This window comes from Balaenoptera borealis (assembly GCF_965194805.1).
Source record: "Balaenoptera borealis genome assembly, chromosome: 5".
NCBI lineage: Eukaryota > Metazoa > Chordata > Mammalia > Artiodactyla > Balaenopteridae > Balaenoptera > Balaenoptera borealis.
This window is the reverse complement of record NC_138862.1, coordinates 27,612,746-27,637,701: the sequence shown is the minus strand read 5'-3', so window position 1 is coordinate 27,637,701 and position 24,956 is coordinate 27,612,746. Positions and strand designations below refer to the sequence as shown.

Genomic DNA, 24,956 nt, shown 5'->3' with positions numbered 1-24,956 from the left:
TCCTGATTCTATGGGAGACCTAAAGAGAATATGTGTTTTCTCTAGATCCCACAGCCAGTTAATAACCAGCAATAGACAAGAGCCTTTTGGTTGGGTGCAATTTTCTATTGCCCTGAAATTCTTAAAGGTAATCCTCAGGACACTGGGTATTTCATTATTTATCAAATCACATTTCCAACCCTTTCAAATATTTTTCCATAGCCTGTGTATACAGTGAATGATACATAAAAATCAGTCACATGTTTACCATGTGAATGAACTTAAAACAACTTTATGTGAATTCACTATCTAGTGGGAAATTGCTACTTACTATGTGAGCACCATCTGTCATTCAGTAGGGAAAGTATACCTTATTACTATTTTTTTCCACTCTTTTTAGTTAGAGGTACAACTCATAAAGAAGTTACTGATTATTGATCCAGTGTAATTGAAATAGCCACACATTGGAATAAGATGGCTAAATAATGAAAATAACATGTTTACCAGTATATTAACTAAGAAAAGAAAATAAAGTATATTTGTGATTTATGTTTTTTTGTTTTGTTTTTTTTTTGGCTGTGTTGGGTCTTCATTGCTGCAAGCAGGCTTTCTCTAGTTGTGGCGAGCGGGGGCTACTCTTTGTTGCAGCGTGCGGGCTTCTCATTGCGGTGGCTTCTCTTGTTGCAGAGCACGGACTCTAGACACACGGGCTTCAGTAGTTGTGGCTCGTGGGCTCAGTAGTTGTGGCTCATGGGCTCTAGAGCGCAGGCTCAGTAGTTGTGGCACACGGGCTTAGTTGCTCCGCAGCATGTGGGATCCTCCCGGACCAGGGCACGAACCCATGTCCCCTGCACTGGCAGGCAAATTCTTAACCACTGCACCACCAGGGAAGTCCCATGTTTATGTGTTTTTAACACAACAAAAACTGGATTGAGAAGCTTGCCAGACATATTCATTTTCCCAAGAATATCTTTTTGACGGCTTTAGTGAAGAAAATGATGCATTTGAATCAATATATTGTGCATAATTTAAATGTCAAGGATACAGTTACTCTTCTGGGTTTTTATTTGCTTTAAATTTATCAAACTTTTAATGGAACGCTCTTTACCGCAAGGATTGGCTGCATCAGATTTTGTTTTTCAGGGAATCTTAACTTTTACCCTATGTGCAGTTATATGCTTCCAGGGTAGAGCTAAGTGGCTGCTGCTCTTGGATTTCTCTTCTTCTGGTGCCAGAATCACCTCCCTGCAATACTGCATGTGGAACATTCCTAATCCACATTTGTTTCTCCCAGGACGCTGGTTCCTTGGGGATTTGCCTACCTAGCTTGATGGAAGTATTCCAGCTCTGCTTTCTTTAGGGTAGTATTTCTCCTTCATTTTATCTAAATAGAGGATTGTATTAGCTAAACATGACTAAATTTGAGATATGAGTAGGTACATTTCTGCTATCTGGTTTTGTGACAGTTTCTTATGGCCTATGTCTCTGCATGTAACATAGTGTTTTAATGTGACTATCTTTTTAGTAGCTACAACTCCTAGGAAAAAGTTTGGAAGCAAGTTGTTTGAAAGAAACAGGTATTTAAGTTCTTAATTCAATTAGTAACTCATAAAGTCTATACTGATGAGGATGCAAACAGCCTTTATAAGCATTAATGTCATGAAATGAACATTTTGTAAAAGTGAATGTTGGGTTTGTAGATCCTTAGACAAATCTTCACTGTCGGTTGAATTTATTTAAAGAGCTTTTCTGGTCACCTTTGAACCTCAATGATTTCTCCAGATGTACAGAAGTGAACAATGTAAAAATCTTGCTGTTTCAGCAGAACTGATTCCAGCTGGCTGGGAACTGGATCTGCAAGTCATTGGTTACAGCTGTGTTTCGATTTATGTGATGGTTGAAAAAATAAATTACCCGATTAGATGGCTAGAAAGAGGACTCTTTGTTTAGCCCTTGTGTGGGGACTGAAAGTGTTTATGGTGCTGTTTTCTACGCAGTCTTTGCAAAGTAAGCTGGACAAATAGACTTATTCAATGCTCCTAAGAAATGTTGCATATTCAGCTTTAATTCTTTGCTAAGGAAACTTTTTTTTTGTATAATGCTGTCATCCAGCAAATGTTTTAAAGGTCTAGCATTTAAGAGAAGCAGTAAGTTTTCTGTCCTACTGAGCACTGCATTTAGTAATTGAAAAGCTGTTTCCTTTTAGTGTGTGCTTTAAAACATGTCTTTGTCAGGCATACGAATTAAAATACGTTTCTCTTAAATTCAAAGCTTTATAATAGCAAAGTATCCAAACATAAATTCTAATTTAACCCTTTTCTTTAATGGGTTATGTCTCATGGCACATAAGAGAAAATTAAAGTAGTAAATAAAGAAATATCATCAAGCATTACTGCAAAAATTTGACATGTCTGTGGGCCACTTAGGCTATGAGGGGTTTGAATTTGTGACTATTTTTGTTGTTATCTAAGTAAAGATTACAGATAAGAGTAGGAACCGTATTAAACAGCATGTAACTTTTCAGGTTAGTAAAAGTCAAAATGCTAGCACCTCTTGGAGATTGAGTGTTACCCTCCCAAGAGAATTAACATACTAATATAAGATTGTATGAAGTTTTTTTTTTTTTTAATTGTATTCCAAGGTAGGTTTTCTTCCTAAGGTTTTTATAAAATCCTTAAAAGGGACAGAATTCTCGAGTGAACTTGAAAATGAGGCCAAGCACTTGATCAGGTGTTATAATGTCCACCAAGTTCTATAGCAATTCAGTGTGGGAAATACCCAGGAACATATCATTTTTTACCAAGATTATTCTTTAACCATTTCCTTTCTTAGACTGAGATATGTATTATGGAATTTAAGTGATGCAGAATGAATAACCATAATGTAACCAAAAGGAAACAAAGGTGGGATTGATCTGTCTTGAATTAGCGGACAGTTTTGCTGTGTCAGGCTATTTTTCTGATCAATGGAAGTATACCCTCTATCCCTTAACAAGTCAATGCAATTGCTTGGAAAGGATGGAACAAAGCATGAGAATGCAGGATACACTTGAACCTTCACAGTTCAGAAATATTTAAATGATGTTTATAATGCTTTAAGTATTTTCCCCTCCTCCCATGTAATGGTAGCTTCTTCAACATACATTGAAAACCTATATAATAAGGTTCAAGAGTATGCTGTAGTGGCATTCTTCATGAAAGAATATATTTTGAAAAGTTAAAACTTGTCTCATAGTACTTATACTTCTAAAAGTGTATTAATCAGGAAACAATCTCCATCACTTAGCATGGAGACAGCAAAGTGAAAATTAAATCTTGAAAAAAAATATGTATGATTGTGTGATATTAAGTTTCAAAATGAACAGAAAAAATCAGGAAATGAAATAAAAGTATCTATAAAGAGAGAATATTTTATTTAAGATAACTTACCCTATCATTTGTGTTCCATTCCTGCCTATCATGATCAATGGATAAAGTATTATCTTTTCCTTATGTTAAAAAACTTACAAAATTAGCATATTTTTTCATATTGAAGAAAACTCAAAATCTAGAATAAAAGTGATTATAAGCAATCAGAATAATAACTATCCATTAATAACTTTACCTCACCTAAGTTAGGCAGCATTCAAAATGAGTATTTTTTAAAAAATCAAAAAAGGTGTTTTTAAAGTTTTTGATAGATGATAGAGATTTTTAAACCTATGATTCACCTGATTTTCTGATATCTTTTTTTTCCCTCAGATTTCTAGAACCCACCTAAGTAGTTTTATAAACTGACATATTTTAGCCTGAATTTTAAATGCCTTTTTAAAGCTAAAATATGTCTATTCAATCAATTAATCCTAGATTTGTTTAAATCCGTGTAGGCTAATTTTTATCAATAAGTTGTCCAAGGAGACTGTGAGTTCATCTCCTTAGTGCATGTACCGTAACAGTGTATATATATTTTTCTAAGACTTAGAAAATTACTACCTCCCTACATCTAAAATAAAAATATTTTATATATTGTTTCAAATCAATGAAAATTTAAATGTAAATAGGGTAATCCACATAAAGGATCTAGTATAACATTTTGATATTACCATATTCTGCAGCTAAGATGAAAGGTTACATTTTTTGAGATTATTTATTAGGTGAGATATCACAGGGAAATATGAAGAGGATTTATCATTAGTCTTTCTGGAGATAAATGCTACTGGACAGTACTATAACGATTAAATGATGCAATTATGCATACAGACATCTAAATAGTAGGTAGTAATGACCAACACGTGTTTCCAGTTTTACTCCCTTTCATTGCACAAAATTTTAGAGTTGAATTAGGTCTTGGTGATTAACCGAGTCATCTCTCCTAATTTTAAAGATAAGAGAACTAAGGTTCCAAGAGTTAAATGACTCATCCAAGACCATAAATTTTATTATTTACCAAATTGGCACTCGAACCAGTTACCTGACTCCTAGATTACTTCCCTTCCAACTTCGTTTGAAAGTGTTGTATATAGAACATAAGGAAAATAGTTCAGTTGGCCCTCCAAATCCGTGGGTCCTAAATCCACAAATTCAACCAACCACAGATCAAAAATATTCCACCCCCCTCTCCCAAAATTCCAAAAGTTTCCAAAAAGCAAAACTTGAATTTGCTGCATGGTGGCAACTATTTACATAGCATTTACATTGTATTAGGTATTATAAGTAATCTAAATATGACTTAAAGCATATGGGAAGATGCGTGTCGGTTATATGTAAATACTACACCATTTTATATAAGGGGCTTGACAGTTCCTTATATAAGGATTTTGGTATCCCCGGGAGTCCTGAAACCACAGATACTGAGGGATACCTGTACTCTTCCGTAGTTTGTTAGCTAAAACATAAGTTATTATGGCTCCTTTGCCATAGTAGTCAAGTTCTAAATATGACAGTAATTCTGAAGTCGCTTGATCATTTCCACCTAATGTCCCATCTTAAAAAGTCAAGATTAATTTTTCACTCTCTCATCTGTTAGGAAGCACATCAACAGAGCAGAAACATTCCTTGATTGTTAGAACGTATAAGCCTGCTAACTGTTGAAAAATACTCTTCTGGATTGCAAGATAATTTGATACGGCATAATTTTTTCCCATGGTCTCCAAATTGCCCCTCATTATTATCCCCTACCTTTTTCCTGAAAGAGAAGCACTCCACCAGCATCCTCAAGACTATTTGTTCATGTGTGTGGCTGTACAACAGTCACTGTCATTGTCACTTCCCCCTCAAGACCTCCCTCAAGTTCATGTTCTTGCTCCAATTACCCCTATCTCAGACTTGCTCTCCTTCTCTCGTCTCTCTGGTGTGGCTTTGAATGTGGTCCCCTTGTGGATATTGATGACAGACTGGATTGGCAAGTGGGTTACACATTTGGGGAAAGCAAGGGGGGAGGAGAAGGGGAGAGGAAAATGGGGGGAGGGTGGGAGAAAGAGAGAGAGATTGGTATAGAGTGTTACAATCATATACATTTTCTAAATAGAAGAATGAACATTAGATTTCACATGGCAGGGTCTAAAGGGTCATCCTTGAAAGGAAGAGAAATCTGTGTGATTATTTTTCCATGTTAGTTGTGATGCTCTGCACTTATATATCAAAAGAGTAAGAAAAAAGTAATTTTAGGTTGACGGATAAGCGTTTTGCATTACAATCCAAAAGTGTCCGAGTTAAACACTGAACCAACCCCTAGTCCAAATACTAAAATACTAGAAGAAAAGATGTCAGGTTTTTTCTTGTTGAAAACCAGCTGCATCATTCACCATGAAATTTTTAAAGTAATAACTCATATACACTTATGTTTTACTTTATTTTCATTTAGCTTAAGATAATTAGTTCCAGAATCTGACTGATAACTCAAAATTACCTTAACAGTGTCTACACACACACACACACACACACACACACACACACACACACCTGTTTTTCTTTAATAGAAAATTCCCAACCAGGTCATCCTAGTTCACTGGCATCTGATTCTTGTCTCCCCTGCCCTTTAATTATTCTTTTCTCTTTTAAAAAAAGGAAGAAAATGGTATAACCATACTTGTTGTTGCTCTTAACTGCAATTTTTTGCTTATATGAATAGGATTTTTAAAAATTGCTTTTTCTCTGTATTTTTGCTACTCACACTACTATTACAGCCCTTCTTTTTTGAAAATAGAAATTCGTAATATGGGTTGTTTGACAGCAAAAACAGCATGACTCTCCTTTCTGGAAAGGTTAGACAAATAAGCCTCTGTCAGATTTATTCGGAGACTTTAGTTTGAGTATGTTTTTGTGTCTTCTGATGGTTTTGTTATCAACTACCTTAAAGTTCATTTCTGTACAACCCTTCCCCTTAAGTAATCTTACATATTTCAAAACTATTAGTAAATAAAAGTATTAGATGCTCTTTAGTCAAATGGAATTCTCCTATTTTAGATCTTCAAATAAATCAATATAAATTCATCCTCTTAAAATAGACTGGAATGAAAGTATTGCGATACAGTGACCAGTTATGCTATAAACTTTCACAAGGACAGTTTAAGTTAACACTGTCCAATAAAGCTTTCTGCGAGGTTGGAAATGTTTTATAGCTGTGTTGTCCAAAATGGTAACCACCAGCTACATGTGCTGTTGTACGTTTGAAATATGGCTAGGGCAACAGAGGAACTGAATTTTTACCTTATTTAATTTTAATTTTCATAACTACATGTGGCTGGTTGCACCTTATTGGAAAGTGTAGGTTAAATAAAGCAAAGAAAATATGCAAGTAATAAGAAAACAATATATTCTGCACATCCATGAATTTTGAGTCAAAGTTAGAACCGTAGATCATTTTTTGTCCTCCATCTTCCTTATCCTAAACCTCATCAATGTTCTTAAATACGATTCCCATAATAACAATGAGTTCAAATGGCCTCTCTGAGAAAAGATCCCTTGCCTTAGTAGTAAGATAGAAGGCAGGTTGTATTAAAGTATTTCAGAGCAGTCATTGCTTCCTTTCACTTAATACATCATTTGATATACATCCAGATCTATCTTAGTGATTTTTTAAGTTAACGGAACAAAACTCGAATAACATATAAAAATAATTGATCTAGGAAGACCATACTTGCATTGCTTGCTCAAATTAAATATAAAACAGACTGAAAAATTTACTTTGTAAATAGTTTAGCCATAGTCAGAGTCTCATTTAGGGATGTTTTAGTATTGATGAATGGAAGTTTAGAATAAGAACAGACCTTAAACCCATGTCTATGACAGACATAGTTGAACTGATTGATTACATCTTCTTTCAAATAAATATTGATTTAATCAAGTTTGGATTCCCATTGGCCCAACGATGATCTTGACAGAAGCCTGGGCACTTGAAACTGGCTCACCCCTGTCTGGATATAAATATTTTAAATGCCTGGACATTTATAATTATTATTTTTCTTCAAACCTTTATTCTTGATTTTCTAACTCGCTTGATTAATGTTTTTATGCCTTCTGTAAAGTTACGTGTGTGTCTGTCTCTGTATGTAATAAACAGAGATAGCATGGAATAGGAAAAAGAAAGTTGTATTTGCATCTGTTGTTTCTGATTCGCAGAGCTGGGAGTGAGGTGCTTAATGCAGGCAGTCCACAGAGCTAAGATATCAGTAGGCAGTTTGCTGTAAGCACATGTTCAATTATTAAAACAGTCGACATTTTATGTCTGATAGCCATAGCAAGGTCACAACATTAATTTATCCAGAGTATTGTGGGCAACTGTCTAGAAAAAAAAAATAGCATAAAGGACGCTGATGATGCTGGAGAGAGAAAGAAAAAAAAAAAAGATGGATCTGAGCAAAGAGACTTTAAGAGATGACCAGTTTAATACACACACGTAGAACAGGAAGGGTGAAGTCAGCAGGCTTCTCACTGTTACCAACAATAAGTATTTTAAGCTATGCTATGCATGCATTAATTTCTGTTACAGTTTTTCATTAAACTCTAAGCTTGAACACTATTCTGGAATCTTTGGTTTCTGAAATCTAATTTCATATTTCATTTGTTGCTTCAGTGCTCAGTGATTCTTTGCTCTTTCCTCTCCGTCCCTTTCTTCCCCTTCTCCACCTTTCCCCTCCCTCTTCCTATTTTCTTTTCTTCCTCTGCCTCGTATTCTTTTCCTTCCTCCCTTTCTCTCGCCAGTGAGAGTGTGTACTTAATACCATGCTTCCTCCGGATGCCCACTTCTTTATTTATTTGTGTTTTTTTGTTTTTGCACTTGAGTTTTTCCTTTTCTTTCCTTTCTCTTTCAAATCAGGAGCCTGTAGGAGCTGATGATAGAAATACGTAGCCTACTGCAGATGCTTCTTTCTCTTTATGGGTTGTGTGATGTTTTCTTTGGAACCTCTGCAAATGATTGTCCTTCACGTTTGTTGCCACAGTTCTGTTGCCAAACTGCTACCTTAGTTGGTCCTGCAGTGCCGCAGTGCATGCTGGGATCTGTCTGTGTCGGTACACCGAAATTTCTCCCGCACCAGACAGCATTAGAGTTGGCTTGAGAATAGTCGTACTTTCCTTTGTATGTATTTCTTGTATGCTGCAGAGTCACTGATGGCTAGCTCTGTCTGGCAAGTAATTCAGATATATCGCTCGTGTAGAAAGGAAAGGTAGGCAGTTTACCACATTCTATCATTAAAGGGAACAATTGAAGAACAAAGGAACTGGATAAATACGTATATACTGCTTTTTATATTATGAAACACTGTAGTACAAACACGACTGTGTTCAGCCAGAATTTTACTTCCTTTTGTAACAATGCACATAGTAGACTGTTTTCACATATGTACACAAATCCATGTTTTACGTAAACATATATTTAATTATAATATTTATAGCCTGCAAACATTTCTTAGTCTCAAAGACTTTCACATATTCGCCAACATGGCTATTTATTATTATTTTTAAGAGTTCTTAAATCGAAAAAGTAAAAAATATACTAATATCCTGTTGGTTGATTTCATTCCAGCAAGTTAGAATTTCAACACAGTTTAAGTCATATCGATGATTCAGATCCTGGCAGGTCTTGTAATTCCTGTGAAATGAGAGCACAGCTAATACAAATATTAAGCAATTATTTTTATTAAAATCAGGTTTTTTTTCATTATTCAATAGAAATGATTGATCTATACAGAGCCACCGAACTCATCTGTCTCTTGGGCTGCTTGGGGGCTTCATATAAAAGTGCAAAGGCTCTTTTTGCTCTTTCATCAGCCGGGGAGGGGGAGGATGGGGGGGTGGGAATGAAGGCATAGAATAAAGTCTAGGACTGCTAAAGAATTGCTGGCATTATTTTTCTATCACGTGTGAGCCTGGCTGCCTGCTTCTTGAGGTAGTGAACCCAGGGTGAGACTGTGTCGGAGCCTGTTTCCACAACTGTATTTGGATATCTGTGTTATTGATCGGGGGGGAAAGGGGTGGGTATCCAAGTGTGAGGGGAGGGGAGGACCAACTGACTACTGGCTCACTGAAGCACAAGACAGCTTCTTCCGGAAAGATGTCAAACAACTGAGACATAGCCACAGAGGAAGTAGAAAGGTGGAAAAATAAGGAGACCCTGGAAGAAATGAAGGCTTTGGGGGTTTTTCCTTTTCACTCCTTTGCTTTCTTTCTTTTTTTTTCTTCTATCATCTGACCTGCAAAGGCTAGAGTGACAGCGTCATGCAAATACTGCAGTCCCGCAGGTCTGGGAGAGGGTGGATGCTAGACTGTGAGTTAATGTTAATGATGAGCGCAGTGAAAATACCAGCCGCTGCCACCCCCTGCACACAGAAGCGCTCTGAGTCAGCATCAGATGCTTTGCCTCGCCTCTCGCTGGGTGTCTGTATGCCTGTGCGCGCGCGTGCTCGCTCGGGCATCCGTGTCTAGCCGAGGGGAGGGGGTGGCGTGTGAGTGCGTGGAGGGTAAAAGCCAGTCAGTCAGTGAGAAGCAAAGGTACGTTGGAGAGCAACTAAAATCTGACTGATTTCCATCTTTGGAGCATCAGATGTATTCCCTAAGGAGGATGGGTCTCCGTGATGGGGGTGGTATAATTATGTTAATGTCATATTTATGGAGGGGTGAGATTTTTCATTCTAATAATTGGTTGAATGCTATGGTCAAAAATTGTAAAGCCATATTCAGTTTTAACGAAAAGCATGGACTTATATCTAAGGACTGTTTTATTTTTTGCTTTTTGTGAGTGCTGCTTTTTTGTTTTATTTTTTTTTAACTATTTACTATTTTAAGCCATAACTGATTCAGTATGGAAAATCAAACGATAAACAGAAAGAGATCTTATATAATGATGCATTACATCATGGAGCAGAATATTTAAAGTCTTAACAAGGCAAAGTAAAGATCTGGACAGAGGGTCGGGGGTGGTGGTTGGAAAGGGGTGTGGTACTAGGGTGGAGGAGGGGGCCAGTTAGCAAATATTTTGTTCAGTATAGCTTTCCTTGCAGCTTACTTGGAAATGGATGATTCACCTGTTCTACAGGAAAACATTCTAATTCTTTCCGTTTTTGTTTTTTCCTCCTCTTTTCCCTTTTAAGATCAACCACTTCAGAAGAACCAGATTCCACTTCTGTGGCCAGGACTTTTATGTTATGGCTGGTCCGATTGTTTTACCCTGCGTTCTATGCTACTAAACCTTGGATCATTCCTAAAGTACAAATTCTGTTCTCGAACCACAAACAAGGCTAAAAGATCGGAGGAAATTCAGTGAATATGCAGGATTGGGATTGTGTATTTTCAAAAGTATTGCGCTTTATAATGCAATTGTTTAAAAGTAGAGTCTCTTTTTTTCTTATGTTGCCAGCATTTTAAGTTACGTGTTTATTAAGTGGCATTGCTCAAATAGCTACAGAGTATGCGTGGAAATATCGGCTGTCTGAATAGTTTGGAGATTCAAAGAGAAATAGCAAGCTTCAGAGGTATTAAATTATGACATGCAAAAAAGTTTTTGTTTTATTCTTAACTGCAACAGTGTATATTTAAATTAGAGTTAAAGTGTTGTATGTCCTGGGCCCACCTTACAAGTTGTGCTGTATAGATGTGTAATGGGAAGCAAAATTTCAATTAGGGTCCCATTAACTGGCGTATAATCCTTCTTTAATGTAACAGAGGTTATGGTGTTGCTGTACAAATCTGCTAGAAACAGATTTTAACCCATTTTTCGTCTCTTTCTTGGATCTAATGGAATGACTCTTAACTGTACATTATCTGCATTGTTTCATACATTCTTCATTATTTTAAAGCCTGAAATTAGTCTCTAAATGGTTGTCATGAATATTCAGCTCATCCTAACTTTATATACCATATATATATTTCTGCATATGTATTTTAATTAGTATTTAGAGGAAAAAGTTAACTGAACCCAACTGTAATTTCTAAACTAGCCTTATTACTGGAAGAAGAATTCTACCGCATCAAACCAGACTTTTCCTAGTCCCTGAGACCCTAACTTGTGAGGTATTTTAGTAACATCACAAGTCAGGCTCTTGGGACCTAGGCGGAGGGGAACCAGCAGCTTTGGACCTTATTGATTGTCTGCAGTTACCATCAGAACAAAAGAACATACATAGATTCTGCCTAGGAGAAATGAACAGTGCTCTTCTTTATAATCAGCAATGTTTTCACCATGACCCACCCCCCAAAATACTATTTTCAGAAACTGTACTCTAAAGTGATGACAGAGTGCACAGAAATAGCGTTTGTATTATAACAACATATATATAAAAGCAATATAAGATATCTGTGTAAGAAGCAAAATTAAATACAAGTGTTTTTAAAATGCTTCTTTTGGTGTATTTAAGGTGGCTAGCCTAAGAGAATAACTCCTTAGTTAATAATGAAGAGAGTGCTTTATATTTGTAACTTTTTTCATATGCATAGAAATATATACATTAGCTACTTAAATAAATCCTTTATGTTTTCACACAACTATGGCTGAGAATATGTATTGTATAGCTATAATCATGCTTGAGGCCTAGAAATAAAATCATTTGCCATCTCCTTTATATGACCCTATTAGATTTTATACTGATTTAAGAAGAATGCTGCATTATACTTAGTATTTATTGCCAGAGTTTTCTTCAGTCTTTTTAACCAGACAACATGCTTTATATGTCTTATTATAAGACATTATCTTGTTATAAGAGTTCGAGTTATCATAATTAGCAGAAATATAATACCTTTTAATTTTTGCATTTTACTTGGCATATATCATGGACATATGTGAGATAAATTAGTAAATACCACCTATGAAGTCCGGCTGCTCTAGTTCATCTATCAACTGAATCTGAACTGCAGACTTTTATGAGAATTTTAGTTTTATATGAGGTAACTATTTCAACTATATCATGTCACATTTGAATATTATTAGCCATTGCCATATCAAATGTGCTTTTTTGAGAGCAGAATTATACGTTAAATCTATTTTTAAATTTTACAATATTGTTGCAGATAATAAGATTCAAAATGGAGATGAGAGATTTTCCATAATAGAAGAAACAAAATGATTTCATTCTTTAAACTCTATTGCTTTACAGGGGTACTATAAATTATATATATCTTCACATTTTTAAAATAAATTTCTGAGTGTATTTGAGAATAGTGTAATAGAGTCTTTGTTCACCTTTTTATTGGACTTGTTAGAATTACTTATGATTTGAAGTATCACAGAAGACAAATCATCCATGAGTTATATTTCCTAAAAAATTGATGTTACAATATCATAAACATGTTCCTCATCTATGAAGGCACATAGAATGTGTTTAAGCATATATCCACCCTGTATCTATTCAGATTCTTTACTTATATCACCTGTTTCATTTATTTAGAATCTCTGAAATTTTAAGTGTGTGTATGTGTGTGTGTATAAACAAATGTTTTAAAACTTCAAATGAGTGGATATAATATAAACTGTAAAGTTTTGGGTAGTATTTATTTTTTACTTCTTTTAACCTTATTCTCATTGTAATCAAGCATTTTTAAAAGCATAAGTTTCTCAATACAAAGAACTCTATGTATGTGTATCTACAAGTACACAGAAACTTGATTATATTTAATAGCCACATTTACACAGCAGACCAGAAACCACCTCTTATATAAAACAATATCACATACAGGTATATGTTTACAGACACCTGTATGTATAAGATGTTCCATCAATTTAGTTCCAAAATAATGTAAGGGATAGATGTTTGTTGGCTATAGTGATATCAAATATAACTATTTCAAATGCAAGATTTTTTTATGTCATCATATTTATGAACCACAATATATATTAACTTCAGTTTCTTAGTCGGAAGATACCAAAGCTAGATTTAAAATGCAATTGTGTTTATTTTCCCCAAAAACATATATAAAATATATATTTTTTACTAATCGTCATGCATTCTCTGAACCCTCTGTATGTAACCTTCCGATCTATGAACTATCTTTTCTGAGCGCGTCATTGATAAAGCTTTTCTCTTACTCCATAAAGGTGAGTAGAGCTATAAGTGGGTAACTTTGTTTATATAAATTACTTTATGCTGTATATGGATAGATGGATGCCACTTTTTTCTGCATTTCTATCTTAGCTGTCACAGGATATTGTTTGGGGGCTGTATAATATGATTTGGAAAATCAGATCATGCTAAGCTTAAAATAAAGGAAGGATCTACAACAAAGAGCAAGAAAATGATGTGTTGCATACAAAAAAAAGCAGTGATATTAACAATTCGATGGCTTCATGGTTAGGAGACCAGCCTGAGCCAGACGCATATATTAAAGGCTGTCTGCTGCCGATGCGAGCTTGCTCAATGCGGTGGAAATGAGGAATCACCTCCTCTCTGACACCAGCTTATTTTTACATTTTAATTCTGAAATAGAGAATCACTGTTTTACATAAATATACTAACCCCTGCTTGATTATTTTCCTTTCTCACATTGTTTGCTAATTTACTGTGAACTTCAAGTTCTATTTTTTTAAATATCATCACTCACCTTAAACATCTATCAAATACCAATGAAGTAGTAGTTTTTCTTTTGTCTCTTTTATATTGCTCTGTTAATATTGTTATACTCATGCTTTTAACTTTTAATCTCTGTAAGGAAAACAGCAGTTTTTCAAAATGACATTTTTTAAAGCCATTTAAGGTCCATCAAGGAAGCCACTGCTGGAATTTTGCCAAATCTAAATATGATTATATTTCATTTCAGTGTTCATGGGGTCAATATCTTTCTGAGTATAGAAGTCTTTAACACTTTAGTGTTCCAGTGAAGCTGCAGATGAGGTGTAGAGATACTCTCAAGTCATTTAAGCATTAGGCTACATAAATAATGTCAAGGAAGAGGTATAGGTATCTCAGGGGAATTACAGTACAGGTTAATTACTAATGAAATTACAAAAGGTATATACTATGTTAAATTCCTTACGTTCAAATGGACATGCTGGTACATGTGCCTGGCCTTGGTTTAATTCACCTGATAAATATTTAAATGGTTTTGCAAGTTGTCATGTTTGGATGAGGTTTGAGAAAAGCAGTACATAAAGGGTTAGCTAACGCCCGAATTTTCTTGCCATTTACACATGCAAAGCATAGCCTACATTTCGGTAGGCAGCGAATGCAGGCATCGTTTTGATTACTTGGATTCTTTTGTTAAATTTCTCACTAGACATTTAACTTAGCACTCAGGTCCCACTGATCCTTTAGTGACTGTATTTGGAAAAGGAAAACAAAGTTCCTAACATAGAGAAGTTTTCAAATATCCTGAACGTTTCTAAGCATTTGAAAAACAGACTTGTTAGTGCAGCTTTGCAAATACATAGTTAGTATGTAGAAACTTAGGTGCTATCATTATCTGTCATCTCCATCTCTGTATTTAGTTTTTTTATCTATCAGTGACCAACTATACTCTGAGGCATTATATGTATATATATTAATATACGTTAACATATGTACTTAATATATATCAACATATACACATGAATATATAAATTAATATGTATTAATATGTACATTTTATATATTTACATATTCTATATCTATCTATCTATCTATCTATCTATCTTAGTTTTTTTAAACCTTTGGTAAAAATAGTATGAAAAGTGAGACTTTGTCATAAACTTATCCACAATATTTTTTCAATGAATTAGCTTCTATTTTCATTGAATGTTGCTTTTTCCCCAGCTTTATCAGATGGAGTGTATTACTAGCCAATAATATTAACTTGTATGTAATGTCTTTCTTGTGGAAGTTTGAAAGCAGATAGAACTTTTTTCTTTTTTAAACATCTTTATTGGAGTATAATTGCTTTACAATGGTGTGTTAGTTTCTGCTTTATAACAAAGTGAATCAGCTATACATATACATATATCCCCATCTCTCCTCCCTCTTGCGTCTCCCTCCCACCCTCCCTATCCCACCCCTCTAGGTGGTCACAAAGCACCAAGCTGATCTCCCTGTGTTATGCGGCTGCTTCCCACTAGCTATCTATTTTACATTTGGTAGTGTATATATAAGTCCATGCCAGTCTCTCACTTCATCCCAGCTTACCCTTCCCCCTCCCCATGTCCTCAAGTCCATTCTCTACATCTGCGTCTTTATTCCTGTCAAAAGCAGGTAGAACTTGAAGGTAATTGAGATTAAGTGAATTTGAGATTAAATAGTGTTATATAATCAATCAGCTGATTCCATGCATATTTTATGAAGAATTTAAAAGTGAAAAATTTTCATATGGTGAAATAAATTTTTCCTTGTATCTGATGTAAGAAATGTGATTTTAAGTGTGTTACTTTAATAATTAATTCCTGAACAAATAAAAACTAGCATAAAAATAATCATGGGCTATATCTGTTAGGTCAACTAAATAAGAATCATAACTCCTAGGTTTCAACTCGGCCTTTTAAGGTTTCTGGGGTGCTTTGGGTTCTTTTATGTAGGTGGATTTAACCATTCCCCTTTTCTAAGAAGTTTCTTCCTCTCTGTTGGTAGGTGTCTGACGATTTGTGAGCACCAAATGGCTATTCTGTGGAGTCATCTCTCCTTGCCTTTGAATTAGCTTTCCCTTGGCCATGAGTCAACATCAATATTTTATACATCCAAATTGGTAGGTCTTTCTTGAAATTCTTCTATGTATTTTTCTGGACATATAAGTGAATTGTGAGAAATTAAATGTACTTTGTTATTTATGGTCTTTCCAGTTTTCAGACATCTTCACTAAGAGATTTGGGTGATGTTGAAATGTTAGCCAATGGAAGCACTTGGTTTTGTAGGATTTAAAAATGTAATGTCTTTCTCATGGTAGACTTCCTATTCTTAACTGTGAGGGGGGAACCAGTATGTGGCTAAGTTATTACTCTGTTAAACCTCACACTGAAAACCCAGCCCTTGCATTTATAAACCTTGGGGAGGATTCTACATTAGACAACATATTTTGTTGGGGGGGTTTACACCACAGTTGGTTCCCTTCACTTCTCTCTCTTCCTGACACCCCCTCCACCCAACATGGAGCCTTTTCAACTTCTTCAAAGAAGTGGGGGAAAAAAGTAGACTCTTTATTAATGGCAGAAAACAAACTGGCTGCTGGACTTCAGAGACAGCCTTCTAATAATAAAGCAGAGTAGGCACTGCGACAAAGAATTCTTGAATGTACTAAATATATAGGGAAACCTATTTAAATTCACCAGAGGGGCTTAGAGGGCAAGCAGCAGAAAGTTTAGAATTCAATTCAAGCCATGCCAGAAACTGAAAATGTACCTTAAAAAGAATTTCTGAAACAATTGTTCAAATACATGTCAGCTTTTAGGGTTCTTTCTAGAATAATGAAATTTGTACTTTAATTTCTGCGGTGAGTTTTTCAATTAAAAAGGAAAAGTGATTAACAGGATATCAAAGGAACTGCGTCTTATGTTTAAAGAAAATGTGTTTTCTTTCCGTAGGGTGTGCTCTAGTGAGGTCCACCAAGTACACTGACGAAGATCGCCCAAATATATACATGTGACAAAGAGATGATGTATTTTTTTCAGCACTTAGATGCATCATAATGGAAACCCTCTTCCTACTTTGGAAGAAAGATACTCAACTTGTATGTTCTCTCTAGTTCCTTTCCTCCCATTGAATTTTATGACATATTATTTTAAATAAATGTAATGAAGTCATTCTGAAAGAGTAAATTGCTAATAAATAATAGGACTATGTGTTGCTAAATTTGAGAGATAAATAAGATGATCCCTACCTTATCTTATTGACTTTAGAAAATGCTCTTTAGAAAATGCTCTTACACTTTATAAGACGTGCATCTATAAGAAGTACCACATCTATAAGAATGTATATTTTATTAGTCTTAATGTTGAGATAAAGAACTGCTTATAAAGTTTATTTAAAGGCCTTTATGACTTTGACTCAGGGAGGAAATTTCTAGTGGGCTTTTTCTTAATGTCTTCTTGTAGAATTATCATAGATATTAGAAAAAGATCATCATTCTTTGTCTCAGGGATTACAAGTTGTAAAGAGGATGGAAACTTGGTCTCACTAGTGACACATCTTTGTTGCCATTGAGGAAAGATTCTACTTGAGAATGAAACCCACGTGAAATTCACCAATTCATAAATACAACTTATTACCACAAAATAAACTGTTGAATCATTCACTCACCCATTCACTCATAAATGTAAATTTAACATAAAAACAGAATTCAATGAATTATGGCTGCGTAAACACATGGGACCACTATGGCCGATTAAGATGTGACCATTTAACAAAATTTGATTGACTTTAAAATGAAATGTCAGATATGTGAATATTAGTTATAGATGTTAACTATTTAGTGATAAAAAGTAGTTGTTGCCTTCTATAAGTTAGATGAAGCCTGATTCATAATTTACCAAACAATTGTACTGATTTCCACTTAAGTTTTAATGACATTTTAATATCAAGGACTTCAGAGGACTTAATGATTGATCAATGAAATAATCCAAGTAAATTCCTTAGCTCAGTGCCTAACACCAAGAAAGTACTCAATGAATATTAGCTTATTTCTTCCTGTTTGGATTTTAGTATTTGCTTTTGCTAAACAGACTATTTATTTCATCACCCAAATTTACTGGGTATATCTCAAAGGTGAGATGCAGACACCATTAGGAAATCATTTCAGCTCCAGGGAACTCACAAATCACTTATTATAAACATTTTTATCAAGGGTTTTCTGAGTGTCAGCTATAGGAAATAAAAAGAGGAAATCTGCTCTTAAATAGCTTATGGTCTACAAAAGATATCTTTCACTTGTCCGACACTTTTTATCGTTTTTGTGTGCCTTAGCCTTTCATAAGTTCTGTAATTTGGAAGTTTTATTCTTTTTTATATTTTATAGATTAGCATTTTATGTGGTTTGTTCTATTTTCTAGTTGTATATGCGATAACTTATCTCTATATTTGAGTTGCTTTGGACAAGATATGGGATACTATTAGGATTTTTCACTGCCGAGATTCTGGTCATGTTATTCCCTATACTATGCAAAGGTCTGGTGATTAAGACCCATAGATAGACCATGAAAATATTAATAACTGTGGTTTATAAAAATGGCACTTCCAGAATAATTGGACCAAAATGCAGTATTTACATATGATTTCATTCCATCTAAAGAAAAAAGCCATCATTTAATTTCTTTTTTTTTTTAACATCTTTATTGGAGTATAATTGCTTTACAGTAGTGTGTTAGTTTCTGCTTTATAACAAAGTGAATCAGCTATACATATATCCTCATATCTCCTCCCTCTTGCGTCTCCCTCCCACCCTCCCTATCCCACCCCTCTAGGTGGTCACAAAGCACCGAGCTGATCTCCCTGTGCTATGCGGCTGCTTCCCACTAGCTATCTATTTTACATTTGGTAGTGTATATATGTCCATGCCACTCTCTCACTTTGTCCCAGCTTACCCTTCCCCCTCCCCATGTCCTCAAGTCCATTCTCTACGTCTGTGTCTTTATTCCTGTCCTGCCCCTAGGTTCTTCAGAACCATTTTTTTTTTTTAGATTCCATATATATGTGTTAGCCTATGGTATTTGTTTTTCTCTTTCTGACTTACTTCACTCTGTATGACAGACTCTAGGTCCATCCACCTCAGTGGATAACTCAGTTATCCAAATAACTCAGTTTTGTTTCTTTTTATGGCTGAGTAATATTCCATTGTATATATGTGTCACATCTTCCTTATCCATTCATCTGTTGATGGACACTTCGGTTGTAAAAAAGCCGTCATTTAATTTCTTAAAAAAAAAGTTAAATTGAATATAATGATATTGATCATGCAGAGTTTCATAAAGCAGCAATTACAATAATTAGTCAAAAGATCCAAACATTCTAATTGGGCTATTCTCTGGGAGTTAATAAAATATGCCGAATAAACTTGGACTTTTTAGACTTTTGCATCATAAATTCTACCATTGAACTTGAATAGTGAAGCAGAAATAGAAGACCAAAATTCTAATACCACTTTTACCACTAGTTATCTTTTGGGACTGAACCACTCTCCTTTTCACTTTTAAAATTTACAACTGATTTATAAAATTAAAATGTAGGGAAAGATGATTTTAAAGTGATTTTCAGGTAAAAAAACCAGTGTATCATTAGATACTTGGATTTTTCCATCCCACAGGGGACTTTCTGAGTCAAGTTAGGAAAGACCTAGCATTAGTTTAGATCACTACATTAATCAGACTCTTTCAGTAGCAAAAGATCAAATCTCAGCTCCAACTAGTAGCAACAAAAAAGGAAGCTGTATGTACATCATCATCTCCTCCTCCTCCCCCTCCTCCCCCTCCTCTTCCCCCTCCCCCTCGTCCTCCCCTCCTCATCCTTCTCCCCTCCCCCTCCCCTCTTCCCCCTCCTCCCCTTCTCCTCCTCCTCTTCCTCCTCCTTGTTCTCCTCTTTCTCTTCCTCCTTCACTTGCTTCTCCTTTCCTCCTCCACCTGATTCTCTCTCCCTTTCCCTCTCAATCTGTCTCTCTCTCTCTCTTGCTCTCTTTTTCTCTATCTATCTCCAGTGTGTTGACTTCATTCTCAGGCAGTTGACCTCATTCTCACATTCTCTCTGTCTGATAGCCAAGATGACCATTGGGAACTCTAGACATGCATCATACATCATTCCTAGAGCTTGTGACTCCAGGAGGAAAAAAATAAAAAGGTTCTCTTCATCCCTACATCAATTTAATTTCCCTGAAAGGCTTGATTGGCTCTGTTTTGGAGTCACTTCTCTGTGCATTTGAGAGTTACTCAGATTGGACAGCCTGCGTAGGGAGGCGGTACAAGAGTCACCTAGCTAGATTAATGTCAATGGCAGAAGGTGAAAGAAATTCAGAGGAAAAACTGTAACAGGGCTTCCAACAACCACTACATATTTCTAAAGTGCTTAGCATAATAGTATGTTATAGGCTTCGGTCACATATGTTTATCTTGGTAAACTTAGTGGAGCTGGTCAACATATAGGCAATATTAAGTTTTTTAGCCCAAATGTGTTCTGTACAGCTTTGTAACTATAAAACATCTGCAGCAGCAAATCTCAATCTTGAGTATCATGGAGATTAATTACATTTTATTAGCATTTTTCATGATCATTTAATATTTAGCATACATCAGGAAGTCAATATTTGGACTCATTTAGGAATTTGTCATTTTAAAAATGATTTAGGATTATTAAAAATGGGAGACTGGTATAAAAGGGATGGTGATTATATTTTGTAATCTGGTGTCTATCTCAGCCACCATATGTTTAGGCCATTCTGTTACAGCAAATTTTATATCCTTTCCACTTTTACCTCTAATATTATAATATTAGGGAGCTTTATGTTGCTGATTCTTGAAGGTATTTTATTTTGGTTTATGAGTTGGTTTCTTCCTCTTTTACTGTCTTTAAAGATACATATATATGTATATGTATGTGTATCTATATAAAACATTCTAATTGTATAAAATCAATACAATGGCTATAATTTTATACAGATATATTTGTATATATAGTTATATATGCCTTCATATAATACACATATATATAACTACATCTTTACATAAGTATAACCATTATGTGGTTTTATATAATTTGAATGTCAGATCCTTATCCTTTTCAGCACTATTTTTTATCATGGTATGACCTGGACAATTTTAAACATTTTACTACCACGAACTACTATTTAGGGATCTTCTTCAATGAGAAAAAGATTAATTTGCTATGAATAATGATTCTCATGCAAAACATTTTGGGTTTTTGTGATACAGATGAGCAATGCTATAAATATAATTTAGGAAGTTTGAAAATTGATTTTAACATTCACAAGTTTTCTTCCTAATTAATCAAATTACAAAAGTATGCTGTGGTTTCCAGTATATTAAAATAAGTTGTCATATTTGGAATATTCATTTATGCTCTGTGTTTCTAAATGTCTGAAATATAGATTGCCATAAATAATGTTTATTATTTATTCTGTGGAAGTATGATACCTACTTCCTCCCACAATTCTTGTTTATTTCCCACAAAGTAAATCTTCCAGATTGTATTTTATCTTTATCTTATCAAGATACAGAAAAAAAGGTTAAGGTTTTAGTTAAACCTTGCTGATTGGTTAAGAAAAGGACGGTTGTCATCGGCAGCCTTTCCAGACACTGGACTGTGGCTCCAGACAGTCAGCTGGTACTACCGCTTTGTCTCAACTATAAATCAGTCTTGTAATGGCCAAGGCTGACACGCTGACATTTTCAAGAAGAGTAGAAGACCTGATTTGACTGGAAATCAATTTATTTCACAAATCTTTGGTTGCTACTCTGAGCCTTTTCTTCTTGTGTCTTCTTGAGACTTATTTGGGATTTTTTTCATGATCATCAGAGGATTATTTGAGTTGTTATATATTTTTTAGCTGTAAAAACCATATTCTTACTTCCTTATTCAATCTCAAGGTGAAAACTTGATTTTTTAAATTTTATATAAGAAAAATAATCACCGATAAGCCAGATTTTATTTTAACCACGATGTATTGATAGTTTAAAAATGTGGCAGTAACAACAATTGCCATTAGTTTTGCAGAATTTTTGTAAAGTGTTCTGTGATTTAAAAATATAAGCTGTGTCCCCTGCATTGGCAGGCAGATTCTTAACCACTGTGCCACCAGGGTTTGAGCCCTTGTCCTGGAAGATCCCACGTGCCGCGGAGCAACTAAGCCATTGTGCCACAGCTACTGAGCCTGTGCTCTAGAGCCCGCAAGCCACAAGTACTGAGTCTGCATGCCACAACTACTGAAGCCCTCGTGCCTAGAGCCCATGCTCCACAACAAGAGAAGCCACTACAATAAGAAGCCCACGAACGGCAACCAAGAGTAGCCCCTGCTCACCACAACTAAAGTAATCCCATGTGCAGCAACGAAGACCCAACACAGCCAAAAATAAATTAATTAATTAATTAAAAAAAAAAACAAGCTGTGTACACACATACCCAGATTAACATTTGATTATCTAATAATACATAATGTCATTTATGGAGTGATTTTGAACTTCAATTATAAGAGGGTCTCAAGCCTAGAATGCTCTGAAAAGTATTTGATTTATACTTTTATATTCTTGCACATAAAAAGTAGGTTTAAGGATTATAAAGTCAGTGAGGAATAGCATGCATTTAATTGTATTACATGGGTCAAGCATTAAATTCTGCCTCAATATTTTTGACCGAGTGGCATAGAAAAAATTCCACATTTGACTAGTGTGAAAAGTAGTTCTATATAGATCTTTTAGGAACTTGGCATTGAATGTTAAAAAATTTTTTTAAAATTAATTATGCTGTTATATCTTCCACCTTTAGGAGAACACTGCAATTTCTTTAAAACCACAGAGGGGGAGAAACTTGTACTTCCTTAGTACTTTTGCTTGCTCCTTCAACAAGATTGATTTAAACTCAATGAAACCTTAGATCTTTTAAACGCAATTATTAATTGAGAATCTGAGCATCACCCCTCTCTCTTGTCAAGTATGGAAAACTTACCACAATGCCTGGCAGTGATTTCTCTTTATCATCTTCATTATTAGTCATCAATTCTGTCCCAAATCTCACTTCTAAACAAGAATATTCTTTGATTGCTAAATTCATTATTTTGTAATGCTTCATGAACAAGTACAGTTGTAGACAGTTGAGGAGACTTTCAACCCTTAAATCTTTTTATCCACCCTTCTACTCATCCATCCATTCATTCATAATCTATACAAAACAAGACCCTACGCTAAGTATGTGTAAAATACAAAATGAGATTAGAATTCCTTCTTCACAAGATATTATGTTCTTATGCGAAAATAAGAAAAACTAAAAAAAAAAAGGTATCAAGTCAGAATGTGACAGATCCAGAAGGAATATATAAACACAATGTTTTGGGTTTGGAGAGGAAGTATTTATGTTGGTTGTTGAGAATCAAGGAAGATTCCCTAGAGGAGGCTGTGTTTAGCTAGTCTGTGATAGATAGGATTTCTGGAGGAAATAATGGCTGGATTTCGGGAAGAATATGCTGCATGTGCAAATGTGTAGATGCAAGAAAGATGGGCTGTGGTTGGCATTCAATTTTGTTGGAAGATTTGGTGCATTTTTATAAAATGCCTATTGAAGTGTAAGCTGAAGTCAGTTTAAGGAGGCCCCACAATGGTCACAGGGGCTCTTCTGGTAATTGTGTAGTTTTACAGTGTGGCAGGCACTGGGAATCCTTTAAAGATTTGGGGGAAGATGCAAGATTAATCCAAAGTCAGTGTAACTTAAGACCTCAACCCAAGGGACATAACAGAACTACTCAGAAAGACTTATGGAGATACACCATTCTTCCTACCCTGTACTTTCTGACTCAGTATGTTAGAAGTCGAGCCCATGCAGTTGCATTTTGTAAAAGCTCCTAGATGATTAACAGCCCAATTGATAAAGAGTTGGGTAGAGAATGTTAAACTGTGAAGAATCAGGGATAATTAGACATAGGAAGAAACAAAAAAGGAGATCTAAACCAAGGATTCCTAATCTGAGGTCTCATGTTCCCATGAGATTATAAGATTATGTGAAATGTTTTGAGTGGATATTCATTTTTTTGGGGAAAACAATCCTAGTGTTTATAAGACTCTGAATGGAGACTAAAATCACTCCAAAATTAAGAACCACTAGGAATACTTAGTGTGAAAAGGAGAAGGTAAATATGAGAAATCATGACTATATAATTAAGACAATTTCATAACCTAGTATATTGCATGGGGATAAAAATTATGGCAGGTAAGAAAGGAGTAGAAAGTGACAATAAATTTTTCCTCCTTTTGACACTAGAAGAATGAGAATGATGATAATCCTTCTGTGAATCAGCATCAGATCCCCCCGGCTCCTATTTCAGTTAATAGAACTTTGATACCATGCATGTTGGATTCATGGTGTGAATGTGACTCCCAAAGGTAAGATATCAAACAAGTAATGAAAATTTTGGAGGTGATTACACAGCTTTGAAAATCATTTTTATGGAAAGCTGGTCAGGAATCTAGGCTTCTTCTATCCTGTTTCTCTCTTTGACTGACTTTCATTTCTCAGGTAATCTCAAAATGACCATTGAAGCTACACCATGTTGTTTTTTGGTCAGTAGGAATAAGAAGAGAAAAATAAGGACACTACACTTTCTTTTAAAGAAAATTTCTGGAATTCTTATACATACCTTCCCCCATGCCCTTAGAACTTAGTCAGCAGGTACACAAAGCTTTTGGGAAATGGGTGCATGGAAATGTAGACTTTCTTCTGAGTAGTCATTCATCCAGCTAAAAATCAGAGGAAAGAGAGGAGAATAGATAGTGCAGAAAACTAGCAATCTCTGTCATAGTATCTCACTAATAATTTTTAAGCATTCAATAACTAATGAACAAAACCATAATATAGAGACGTTTTATCTCAACCTTCAGCCTAAATAAATATGTTGATTGGAAATAGGTAG

The 24,956-nt window shown here is 35.1% G+C and overlaps 1 protein-coding gene across 17 annotated transcripts in view; it reads left to right on the top strand.

Moving 5' to 3' along the window:
* The window catches only part of LOC309628712 (uncharacterized protein), a 454,132-nt gene that overhangs the window by 384,373 nt on the left and 44,803 nt on the right, over positions 1–24,956 (top strand). For 13 of the 17 annotated variants that reach the window (XR_014244650.1, XR_014244651.1, XR_014244652.1 and 10 more), the window contains 2 exons: positions 10,547–16,091; positions 16,924–24,429. The gene's annotated coding sequence lies outside the window, so the exon portion shown is untranslated. The remainder of the gene's footprint in view (positions 1–10,546; positions 16,092–16,923; positions 24,430–24,956) is intronic. The other 4 variants (XR_014244647.1, XR_014244649.1, XR_014244646.1 and 1 more) reach the window with 4 other exon arrangements.